We start from the raw sequence: 10,640 nt of genomic DNA on the forward strand, positions 1-10,640 counted from the left end.
AGTATAATAATAGTATAAACAAAAATCTAAACAGTCATCTCTGTTGTTTGTTACTAAGAGCTATAAATCACACTTTTTTTCACACATTGTTTGATAAAGCAAACATTCCAGTATTGTACCATATACTAATGGCGTATCTGTGTAGTGGAAATCTCCACATCAACATTGCAGAGCGATCAGAATTATTATAGGTTATTACACTAACTTTAGACAATAACAGTGACAACATATCAAACTGTCTCTGCGAACACATTAACTCAAATATACAGGAGCCGTGGTGTACTTTTGTTACAAGAGGGTGCCTTAAGTTTAGAAAACAACAAAGCTAACAGCTACTCTAGGATGTGGCGAGCTAAGCTAGCTCCTACTCTCGATCGTAACACATTTCAATGAGCAAAACAGACGAATACAGATCCCAGCAAAACAAACTGCTGGTCAGGTTTTACCCTTATTTGGCATGTAAATTATGTGGACCACATGTGTGGCCTTATTACTTACTAACCTGAAAAAAACAGATAAATTATGAGATGGACGACAGGTAGTGTGTTTCCTCTCTCGCTTCTGCCAGATCTGAAGACGAGCAGTAGCGTCACACTAAACCATCTCACTGGGGCGGAAGTGCCCCCTTGTGGCGTAACTAGGGACCACACCACATGTTGGATCTCCAACAAAAATCACAAGATTAAGGCCCTTCCTTAACAAAACTACACCTAAAAGCTTATACAATGTACAAAAATTAAATCACATAATGTGACCACACATTACAGTGTGTCACACGCTCCCTGACAAAATAAGAATGGCTCCTGGCATTCAAACCTCAATTTTTCTCAAAAACATTGACACATACACTTATTCAATATAACAAAGGTGTGTATATGTAAGGTGTGTAAGCATATGAAAGGTGAGGTGTAAAGCATGTGGGTGTTGGAATATGATAAGGAACTGTCCATGGTGGCATGTAGGGTGAGGAGAGCGTTGCAACTGTAGGATGAGGCTGGTACGATGGTTCACCCAGTGTTTGGTATGTCAGCATCTGCCTTGGTTTCCTCTCCCTAGTCGACCTTCTCATGTCGCTAGTAGAACATCGTGGAGGGGTGCGTGCAGACAGTTCGTCCTCATTTGGAATTGACAGTTCATCATCTGCACTTTCTGATGGAACTGGGTCATGTAGTGAAAGCGCCTCTGGAAAGTTGTCTCCTAGACTGACTTGATCTTGGCTGACTGGCCGGCCAATACAGCTTTCTTCCCTGATGGGTACCTTCGCATGACTGTTTTCTTCACCGGAGGCTGGGTGGGGCTGTTCTGCAGTAGATATCCTATGGTAAGTCTTTCCTTTGATGGGCTCTCTTTCTTTTACAGGAAGCCTCAACCAGAATTTTCCAGTACTCTCTTCAGAGTCTGAGTCACTTGTTTCAGTCTGTTGCCTCCTCCTGCCTCTGTCCCCTGGCAGGTTGTTTGATTTTGTTTGTCTCTTTGGTGTAGGTTCAGGAATGTGCTGTGGGGCCTCAACTGGTAAGTCATTCACAAGTAGTAACAAGTTACGGTGAAGCACTCTAGTCTTATCCTTATCTCCTGCTTCTCGGTAGACGACATACACGGGGTTGTCAGCTACTTGTGCTTTGACTACGTAGATACTCTTTTCCCAGTATGACTTGAGTTTTCCAGGCCCACCTCTTTCACCAAGATTTCTAACGAGGACCCTGTCCCCAGGATGCAAGACGACACCCCTGAGTTTTTTGTCATAGTAGGATTTGCCTCGTGCGCTGGACAGTTTACTATTGTCACTGGCTATCTTGTACGCCTCAGTCATCTTTTCTGCCCACTTTTCAGCATAATGTTTGTGAGACACAGTTTTTTTCTCCCCAACCAGGCCAAACAACAAGTCTATTGGGAGACGGGGGTGATGCCCATACAACAGAAAGTAAGGGGAATACCCTGTTGACTCATGCCGCGTACAATTGTAAGCGTGCACTGTTTGCTGAAGGTGATCTTTCCAGCATTGCTTTTCTTTGTCGCCGAGTGTCCTAAGCATCTGCAAGAGAGTCCGATTAAATCTCTCGGCGGGATTACATTGGGGGTGATACGGTGTGGTCCTTGAGTGTCCAATTCCAGCTTTCTCTCTTAAAGTCCGAAAGAGCTCGTTTTCAAACTCACGACCCTGATCGTGATGCAGCCTGCCGGGATATCCAAAACGCTGGATGAAATCACCAAAGATGCGCTCAGCTGCTGTCTTGCCTGACTTATTTTTGGTCGGGTATGCTTGAGCAAACCTTGTAAAATGATCTCCTACGACCAGGATATATTCATATCCACCTCGGCTGGGCTCTAGGTGCAGGTAATCTATGCATACAAGATCCAAAGGTGAGTTTGAAGTGATTGTGCCCATTGGGGCACGGACATGTCCAACCGGTTTTTTTTGTTTTATGCAGGGACACTTCCTTGTGACATAGTTTTCAACTTCCTGTTTCATAAATGGCCAGTAGAACCTCTCTCTAGCTAGGGCCAGTACTCGGTCAGTACCAATGTGTCCCATGTCGTCATGGAGGTATTTTAGTACCTTGGCCTTGTAAACTGCTGGGAGAACAAGTTGCTGTCTTTCAGTAGTACGTCGATACAAAAGTCCATTGTCAAGGCACAGTTTGCTCCATTCATGAAGCAATCTCCTTGCAGCTTTACCTACTGTTTGTCGTATCTCGTTTGTCATTACAGCATTTGTCTCTTTTAGCCGAATGATTTCTCCCACTGCTGGGTCTTCCCTTTGAGCCTTCACCAACTCCTCACTGCTTATGGTTGGAAGTGAAGTTGGGGGGTCTTGGTTCGTGTTAGCAGTAAGAGCCAGGATGGCGACCCAAGCTACATCCTGTTCCTGGGCTGCTTTGGCCCCACCCCATGTGGTTTGCACAACTTCATGAGAGAGCCCCTCAGTACATGCTGTCACATACTTCTCAATGTCAAGGGGCATGCGGGACAACGTGTCAGCATCTATATTTACCTTTCCTGGTCTGTATTTTATCTCAAACCGGAAATCTGACAACTCCCCAACCCAGCGATGCCCAACAGCATTAAGCTTAGCAGTGCTCATTATGTAAGTCAGAGGGTTGTTGTCAGTATAGATGGTGAAGTGTGGGGCATAATAGAGGTAGTCTCTAAACTTTTCACACACCGCCCATTTAAGCGCCAGAAATTCTAATTTCCCACTGTGCAGGCAATAGTTTTTCTCGGCTGGAGACAGCGTTCTGGAGCCATACCCAATAACCCTTAGCTTACCATCTTGCTGCTGATAGAGTACAGCGCCAAGGCCTTGCTCTGAGGCATCTGTGTGTAGCAAGAAAGGTAAGTGGAAGTCTGGGTAGGCCAGGACTGGAGGGTGGGTGAGCATGTCAATGAGTTGCTCCAGTGCCCCCTGGTGTTCACCAGTCCACACCACAGGAGTATTGGAAGACAGCTGACTGCCTTTGGTTTTCCTCTGGTGAGGTGGTGCTCGTGACATGTCAGACTTGGCTTGGAGAAGCTCATACACAGGCTTTGCGATACGTGAGAAGTCCTGAATATAGCTACGGTAGTAGCTGAGGAAGCCCAGGAGCCGCCTCACATCGCCAACAGTCTGCGGTGTTTTGGCCCTGAGTGACTGCACAGCCTCTAGATCCTTTGGGTCAATTTGCACACCCTCTGCTGATACAAGGCGACCCAAATATCTTACTTGTCTGCAAAAGAGTTCACACTTTTCAGGCCTTAGCTTCACACCGTGATGCTGAAGTGCTTTCAAAACTTTGCGGACGCCCTCAACATGCTCCTCAAAGGTTTTGGCATAGCAGAGGATGTCATCTAGGTAGGGAATGCAACATTCATCCCTAAATGCATCCAGCATCTCCTCCATACTCCTCTGAAAGGCTGCAGGCGCATTGGAGAGGCCGAAGGGTATTCTGACCCACTCATACAACCCCCAGGGAGTTACAAAGGCTGTGAGATGCCTTGAGCCCTCTGCCATAAATCCCTGGTGGTACGCCTTTCCTTGGTCAAGAATACTGAACCAGCAGTGGCCCCCCAGCGTATCGATCAGATCTTGGATACGGGGCAGTGGGTGCCTATCAGGTATGGTTTTCTGGTTTAGTAACCGGTAGTCGATGCACAGGCGTAATGTGCCATCCTTTTTGCGGACACATACAACAGGGGCAGCATAAGGAGATTTTGATTTGATTATCCAGCCCTTTGCTAGAAGGTCCTGGATATACTCCTTTACTTCGTTGAATAATGGCTTTGGAACTGAGCTGTAGGCTTTTTGCACAGGGATGTCATCTTTAAGATTTAGTGACAGCTCTAGGCTTGTAATACAGCCTATATCATTAGCATCCTTTGCAAAAGCAGCTGACTCCTCAAACAGCATTTTCTTTACAACTCCCTGCTGCTCCTCTGTGAGGTGATGTACATCAACGGGTGGATGCCACAATAGAGTGGAACAACTTGCAGTAGGTGGTGCAGTGGTAGGACTCTGAATCTCCAGGTCTCTGTTTGGGAGTGAGTCAGTCTCAACAATTTTCTTGATAGGCTGGATACTGCCAATCAAAGCTTTTCGAGGTAGAATAATGTCGTGTTTTGTCTGGTTTCCTAAAGGCAAATTTACATGTGGAGTTCTGCCCATCTGAACTTCTAAGAGGCCCTCACCCACATCTAGCTGTTGTAACTGTGGGCAATTTTCCTCAGGTTCGAACAGCACTAGTGGGTCGCCAGAGTCAAACTGTGGTGGTACTTTACATTTTACCCAGGTTACGCTACCAGCTGGGATGACTTTGTCTTTCGGACCTGTTCTCAGGCGCCCCTGAGCAGAAACAGGTTTTTTTGTCTGCACAAAATGGACAATAGTCTTTGCTGTGTCATCTGGGATGGACATTGCCCCACCTAGGAGGCGACTTAAAGTGGAAGCTAGCCTTTCTGGTTTTCCCTGAATCACTACTTCAACCACATTGAATCCCAAAAGTGGCATTTCTAAGGGCAACGAGCTCACCAGGAAGGGTACACTGACTGATAAATCTGGGTCCTCATTTCCTGGTAAGTTCAGGGTTATGATCACCCAGCCATCAAAGGGGATTAGCCCTCCATTGACCGCATACACTTCCAGTGTCTTTTTATCCTCCATGAGCTCAATTAGCTCAGTCAGGGGGCGAACGTCAAGATCAGGTAAGTACTTGTCTCTCCAATGGCGGTCTATTATGCTGACTTGGGCCCCAGTGTCCAAGAGAGCACTGACTGCGAGGCCATTGAGAATACACTTAGTCAAAGCTTTCCTACCTATTAATTTGGCAACAGGTTCATTGGTAGGCATCGTGTCTTTTAGGGGGTCAGCAGCAGTTCTCTCACGGCTATGCTTTTTGTTAACAGCAGCTGTTTCAATAGTTGTTTTGAAACTACTGTTCCCCGTCACCTTGTGGGTGGTGTCTGTTTCAGCTCCCCTGTCTGTGAATTGGGACTTGGGAAGGACTCCGGTTACTGTTTGTCCCCCCACAGCAACCGGTTCACGTTTCCCTGCTGCTTAGGGTTTTTTAGGCAACCCACAGCTCTGTGTCCCTGTTCGCCACAAGAGAAGCAGTGTTTACAATCTTGTAACCCCTCCTGCACACATTTTGGACAACCATAACGGCTTCCTCTTCTGGTTGCTTGTGGCTTGGGGGGTAGACAGCTGTATGACTGGCTCCTCTCCACTTTCTCTGCTAGGGTGTCTACTAATTTGGTGAGCACATCTATTTTCTCTGCAAGCTTCTGTACTTCATCTGATTTAGCTCTATGCTCTGTCATGTCTTTCTTTATATTTGCCTGCTTAACCTGTTCTCCCTCAACCTGTAGACTATGTGCAGCAGCTTGTCTTGAGCGTTGTGTTGACCCCAAACGCCTTTGTCGTTCACTTTCATCACTTGTTACCCTCATGACATGCTTTAGGATTGTCTCATCTGTAACTGTGTTGTCTGAAAGTAAAGGTTTAAGCTCCCTGCGAATATCGTTGTACTTGTGTCCTATTCCCTGATACACTGTGTGTAGGAAGACATCTTGTACTGTATCTGGGCTATACCTGATATCAGTCCCTGGCTGTTTTGACCCAAACAATATTCTTTGCTTCAGTCCAATAACACGGTAGAGGAACTGCTGAGGGGTTTCATGCTCATTTTGTTTGGCACACATTAGTTCTTGGAATAGTTCTGTGCTATTCCTCTCACCTAAGTGCGACTGGAGGAACCCCTTGAGCTCAGCCACAGTCATGTCTTCTTTATTGACCAGCATGTCCTTGAAATCTCCTGGCTTTATTATCCTTAGCACACCTCTCACGATCTCAGACTCAGTGAGATTGTCCTTTATCCCCTCCTCTATCTGTCTGCAAACACTGTTAAAGCTTATATCGGATGAGTGATCTCCAATTTGGCCTCCTTGAACTTTGAATTCACGGCGATGGATGTAGGACAGATCCTTCAATGATACTACTTGTTCGGGTCCTCTGTGTCTGGAAACGTCCATCTGTGTCTCAGAGTGATGTGGGACTGAGAGTGTAGGTTGTGCTGTAGCTTGAGGTGTGGGAATGTGCATCAGCCTACCAAGCTTTCGGCTCAAATCCTCATAGTCTAACAGCATCTTTTGGACATTCTCTGGTGAAACGTCACAACTGAGTTCATTAGTTGTCTCAGTGATTAGCTTGGCGTTTGCTGTTACAGGAGTGGTTACATTTGTTACATCAGAAAATAGTACATCAGTGTTAGCTGGTTGGGCTGATGCAGTAGGTGGGACAGTGATAAGTGGGGACATTGGCTTTGTATTTACACTTGACCCAGCAGGTAAAATTACACTACTTTGAGACTGAACAACCTCATCGACAACATCTTTTAGGGCTAGTAGTTCTCCCATGCCCCTATCCTCAGCATCTAATAAGTTCTTACTGTACATAAAGGCGTGGATGTACTCGAAACATCCCTCTGCGTCTCCGCTGGAAAGCTCTGCAGCATCTTTGCCTGGAGCAGGGCTGACTGTAGAAGCAATCTGGAAAAGTTCGTTTGATGACAGCGACAGTAGGCTTTTCCTGATGTCCCATACCAGGCTTTTCCTCTCCTGGTCTGCCATGACGACGTCTTCCCCAGTCTCTCGCAGTAGGTTGCTTTTGGGTCCAGCCCTCTTCCTCACTTGGTCTCAGCTTGTCTCACACAGACAGCTCACTTTGGGGCAGCCGGCATCACGCTGTCAGCTTTACCAGCACGAGGTGTTGTAGGTTGTGGGATTAGCTCATGGCAATGTGGAGAGCCAATCCCGGACGAGCCCCCAAGAATCTGTAACACACCCCAAGCAAGAGGGCGGCTGACAGATTATGTCTGGTTCTGAAAAAAACAGATAAATTATGAGATGGACGACAGGTAGTGTGTTTCCTCTCTCGCTTCTGCCAGATCTTTATTTAAACACATTCATGTGTTCACAACAGGTTGCAAAAACTTCTTAACATCTCTGTCTCACATTCCCAAAACCCAAAATCAGAATAAACTAAAATAGTATAATAATAGTATAAACAAAAATCTAAACAGTCATCTCTGTTGTTTGTTACTAAGAGCTATAAATCACACTTTTTTTCACACATCGTTTGATAAAGCAAACATTCCAGTATTGTACCATATACTAATGGCGTATCTGTGTAGTGGAAATCTCCACATCAACATTGCAGAGCGATCAGAATTATTATAGGTTATTACACTAACTTTAGACAATAACAGTGACAACATATCAAACTGTCTCTGCGAACACATTAACTCAAATATACAGGAGCCGTGGTGTACTTTTGTTACAAGAGGGTGCCTTAAGTTTAGAAAACAACAAAGCTAACAGCTACTCTAGGATGTGGCGAGCTAAGCTAGCTCCTACTCTCGATCGTAACACATTTCAATGAGCAAAACAGACGAATACAGATCCCAGCAAAACAAACTGCTGGTCAGGTTTTACCCTTATTTGGCATGTAAATTATGTGGACCACATGTGTGGCCTTATTACTTACTAACCTGAAAAAAACAGATAAATTATGAGATGGACGACAGGTAGTGTGTTTCCTCTCTCGCTTCTGCCAGATCTGAAGACGAGCAGTAGCGTCACACTAAACCATCTCACTGGGGCGGAAGTGCCCCCTTGTGGCGTAACTAGGGACCACACCACATGTTGGATCTCCAACAAAAATCACAAGATTAAGGCCCTTCCTTAACAAAACTACACCTAAAAGCTTATACAATGTACAAAAATTAAATCACATAATGTGACCACACATTACAGTGTGTCACATAAGTATACTTGGCAACAGCAGCCGCATAAGAGGAGAGATTGTCAGACATCAGAAGCCAAGGCGTCGCCTACAAGGAAATCTGCAGCAGACCAGCAAAACAGCCAACAGCATATTGCCAGGAACGCAAACACCAGATGAACAAAGCCAAGACATCAGCTCACAATATTCCTCTGCCATGAAGGGGTGCTGGAGGCTGACAGCTGATGTGAGAAATGAATGGAGTCGCTGAGTAACTGCAGCACCAGCAGGGAGTGTGTCGCAAACATGATTATTCCCACACAAAGTCATCCTCAAGCTGCATTATTGTTGGCAGATGGGGGCTGCTTATGAGATGCTACATGAACAGTATGCATGAGTGTTCTGCAGCAGCATTAAAAAAATGTCCTTTAAACCTACCACCTTACCGCAACGTGTGTGTTAGAGATGTAGTACAGCAGGTGGAGTACGGTAAGCACCACCAGGTTTTATATTGGAGACTTCATTTGACTTGGTTAGAATTGGTGGTTCGTCCTTCGTTGCCTGATATAGAACATGTTTCATACATTAGATTTTTTTCACTTTTAATGAAACATGCTATATATATTTTTGTCATTTTCTCCTCAGACACACAAATACACATCAAACAGAATTATGTCTGAGACTGACTTTTGCCATTCACATAACACAAGTGCCTCATGCTTGCCTTCGCAGGCATGCGTTTGTGTGCAGTATACGTGCACTTTCCCTTTGCTTGCAGTGCGTCAGCTGTGCCAGACTCTAATTCGCAGAACTGATGGCTACGAGCATGCTGCTGAGCAGGTAGCAGGCAGCGGGGGGCACTGGGTGGCTCGAGGGATGTTGAGAACACAGGAAGATGGGCTCAGTGTTTTTGGACAATGTGACTCACTGAAATATCAAACAGCCATTGTAATGTGTCATGCTCTGTGAGTGTGGTGCTTACATCACACTCAACAGGTGGAACTGAAAGTAGTGAAATATCACATGGTGAGCAAGAATGAGTACACGGAATGAGCAAAGAGTCGGGGAGGGGGGTAATGAATCACACTCCTTAAGGTCTTAAATAGACCCAGAAGCATTACTGTCAAAAGCAGCTCGTAATGAGAGTTGCTAGGATGCTGATGTTGCCATTACATCAGTGAGATCTTGAAATCTGTGGAGGGGATGTGATTTGATTCCTAATGCAATGGGGAAAATCACATGTTATCTGTGTTAGTTGTGTTGACCTAATCGCAATCTATGTGTACGAGTCTATGATGAATCTATTTGTCTATGAGGTAAGCAATCCATACCTATCAGCTGTGTAATATTTACAAATTACACTCTTTTAATCTGTTTTGAAACTATGTTGAAGGCTGTATAGGTCAGAGGGTTGTGGTGGCTAGAATTATGTTGAAAACTGCTCATTACTTAATGCACTTCTGTAAAGTCACACAGTAGTTGCAACCATAAAATAGCATCTGCAAAGCGTTGAGAAGTGTAGTATTGTCACTGCGTTGTGTTTCACCACTGCATGCAGCACTGTTTCTGTTTTTCTGGATGCTCATCCAAGATTTATTGTCTTGTATAAAGTGGCAAGCAGAGCAACCTAGTTTTGACATGTATTCTTTTAGATGGGAAACTCAGCTTAGGATAAGAGTTCATTCCCTGCTGACTTCTTAACCCTCACTGAGGCGCCAAAAAAAGAAGGGAAAGTTGCTTCACCCCGGCGCTCACCAGCTGCAACATGAAAGGAAATAACTTTATCCCATCAACTTTGAAGTGAAAGTTGTCATCTCTGCTCAGTCTTCAGCGCTCCCGCTTCACCTCTGCCAGCTCCTTTCCTCGCTGAGGTGGGGTGGAAAGAGTGGGGAGAAGGGATGTTGGGGTTGGAGGGCAGCCAGCTAGAAGATAACGTTGCCATGGTGATTGTGCGTCCCTTCTCTCGGGGGACCTGTCATATTAGAAACTGCTTCCCTTAGCAGTGACTTCCACGGGCTGTTCCCCTCCCATTGTACACTGTGTGTGCATTAATGCATGCTGACATTTAGCTGTTAGGCCCTGCAAACAGATTGGAGATGAAGGCTGTGATGGGCAGCGTGGTAATCCTGCACACCATGTTAAGAGAGCATCCGGCAGGAGCTGTCGCTGTCCCACTGTTTCAGAATTTGAGTGGAAACATCTTAGAGAAATAAAGGTTGATGAGGCAAGGGGAAAAAAGTTTCAGTGCGTGATATCAGGTGTGCTGAGCTGGATTTATAATATAAACTCAGTCGGTGTCTGGCTTTGAAGTTTTTCATATTCTTACTAGATACTTGACAGACACCTGCTCCCTTAAAGGGAGTGCCAAACCCTCCCTACTGTGAAAACC

This window comes from Rhamphochromis sp. 'chilingali', assembly GCF_963969265.1.
Source record: "Rhamphochromis sp. 'chilingali' genome assembly, chromosome: 15".
Classification (NCBI taxonomy): Eukaryota; Metazoa; Chordata; class Actinopteri; order Cichliformes; family Cichlidae; genus Rhamphochromis; species Rhamphochromis sp. 'chilingali'.